The sequence below is a fragment of the Dipteris shenzhenensis genome, chromosome 12 (assembly GCF_047967505.1).
Source record: "Dipteris shenzhenensis isolate YYH24624 ecotype China chromosome 12, Dip_SZ_1.0, whole genome shotgun sequence".
Lineage (NCBI taxonomy): Eukaryota > Viridiplantae > Streptophyta > Polypodiopsida > Gleicheniales > Dipteridaceae > Dipteris > Dipteris shenzhenensis.
The window spans coordinates 24994880-24997328 of record NC_141607.1 but is presented as its reverse complement, the minus strand read 5'-3'; positions in this window follow the sequence as shown (position 1 = coordinate 24997328).

Below are 2449 nucleotides of genomic sequence, written 5' to 3'. Positions count from 1 at the left end.
CCAATGCTGAATACATACCCAGATGTGGACCTCCTGTCCATAGAACTACCTGCCCAATCGGCATCAGTGTACCCGAACAAGATGAGATCACCAAAAGATCTGTAGTGAAGCCCATACTGCACAGTGGACTTCACATATCTGAGGATCCTCCTCACAGCATCCAAATGTGGCTTTCTAGGCGTCTGCATAAACTGGCTAACCAAGCCAACTGCATAACTAAGATCAGGCCTAGTGATCGTCATATAAATCAGACTACCAACCATCTGCCGATACATAGCTGGATCTTCTAAGACATCACCTGTATCTGCTCTTAACTTGACATTCTGCTCTAAGGGAACTGAAACTGGCTTACAAGCCGTCATCCCATAGCGTGAGAGCATGTCTAGAGCATACTGCCTTTGCACCATCCAAGTGTCATAGGCATGCCTTATGATTTCAATGCCAAGAAAGTATCTCAGCTCACCCAAGTCCTTCATGTCAAATTCAGCCTTGAGTTTGTCCTTCATCTGCTGTATAAGCACATCACTGCTTCCTGTCAATATCAGATCATCAACATATAGAATCAGCAATATCATATGCTCCCCTTGAATATATACATACAAGGATGAGTCTGACTGGCATGTCTGAAAACCAATTTTCTTCAGGTATGCATTTATTCTACCATACCAAGCGCGTGGCGCTTGCTTCAATCCATATAATGCCTTCTGCAACTTGCATACTTTTGTGGGCTGATTTGGGTCTTCATACCCAGGTGGCTGCATCATATACACCTCTTCCATAAGATCACCATTCAGAAATGCATTTTTAACATCCATTGCATAGCCCATTTATTGTGCGTAGCCAAAGCAATGATAGTTCTAACAGTTGCCATTTTTGCAACAGGGCTGAAAGTCTCCTCAAAATCAATTTTATACTCTTGAGCATAGCCCTTAGCAACCAATCTTGCTTTGTATCTACCCACTAAACCATCAGATTTATGTTTCACCTTGTACACCCACTTGCATCCAATTGCTTTCTTGCCCTCTGGCAAATTTGCAAGTGTCCATGTGTGCTGCTTACTTAGTGCATCCATTTCCTCATTCATGGCATCAACCCATTTTGGGCTATCACATGCTTCCTCAAGGGAACTTGGCTCCCTCTCTTGGATAACCTTAACCATATATGCATGATGCACTGCCATAAAACCATCATAAGTAAGCCTCTGAACTGGCATTGACCTGCGGGGAACTGTAGGTGCATTGTGTCTATCAACTATGACTGTACCTGGAGAAAAAGAAACCCTTCCTGATGATTGTACTTCTGGATTTTCATACGCAGCATCAAAGCCCATATTCTCATCAAATCCATGAGTCCCAGAACTGAAGTTTGGACTGTTATAACCATTATTTCTTGGCTGTCCACTTCTTACTGCTGCACCACTATTTCTTGGACTGTTTTGAGTCCCCAATTGTTGTGCATTTCTCGCTGAATTTTCCGGACTGTCATGGGCTGATCTTTGCTGCCCTAAACCATGGAGTGACAGTTTTGGGACTGTTATCAACCTCTCCGGGCCCCAAACTTGCACTGTTTAGTGGGCTGTCCGCTGCGGGCCTGCGCACTGCATTGTTTTCTGTTTCTGCCAAAACACTGGCATCTTGCCCATTGGCATGAGGTGGCTTGAACCATGAGTTCAGCTCATCAAAAACAACATCCCTGCTAATATAGAACTTCCTGGTAGAAGGGTTGTAGCATCTATACCCCTTTGACTCTGAGGCATAACCCAAAAACACACATCTTACTGCCTTGGGATCCAATTTCCTTCTCCTTTCATCAGGGATATGTACATAGCATAAACAACCAAATACTTTCAAATGAGAAATATCTGGTTTGACACCTGTAAAGGCCTCTTCAGGTGTCATGTCATGCACTGAAGATGTAGGTGCCCGATTCATGAGATAAACTGCGCATGAAACTGCCTCTGCCCAATATGGTCTAGGCATATTCTTCTCATCCAACATGGCTCTGGAAACTTCTGCTACAAATCTGTTCTTTCTTTCAGCCTTTCCATTTTGTTGAGGGCTGTAACCACATGTTTTCTCCCTCTTAATGCCATGCTCCTTGAAAAAGGCATTAAACTCATAAGACACATATTCGCCCCCATTATCTGATCTGAGGCACAAAATGCGTTGTCCTGTTTGCTTTTCCATTAGTTTGCAAGTACTTCAAACTTCTGTTTCATAAAATAAACCCAAGTCTTACTTGAGTAATCATCAATGAATGAAACATAGTACTCATAGCCACTCAGACTATGCTGAGATGGTGTCCTATGTATAAGCTCTAAAATTCTGCGAGCTCTTCTCCCATGTTGGGGAAATGGCAACCTGGCTTCCTTGCCTATTTGGCATGAACTGCAAACTGTGGATGGACCACTAACCTTAAATGCTGGCACCCCTGTAACTATAACTGAGGT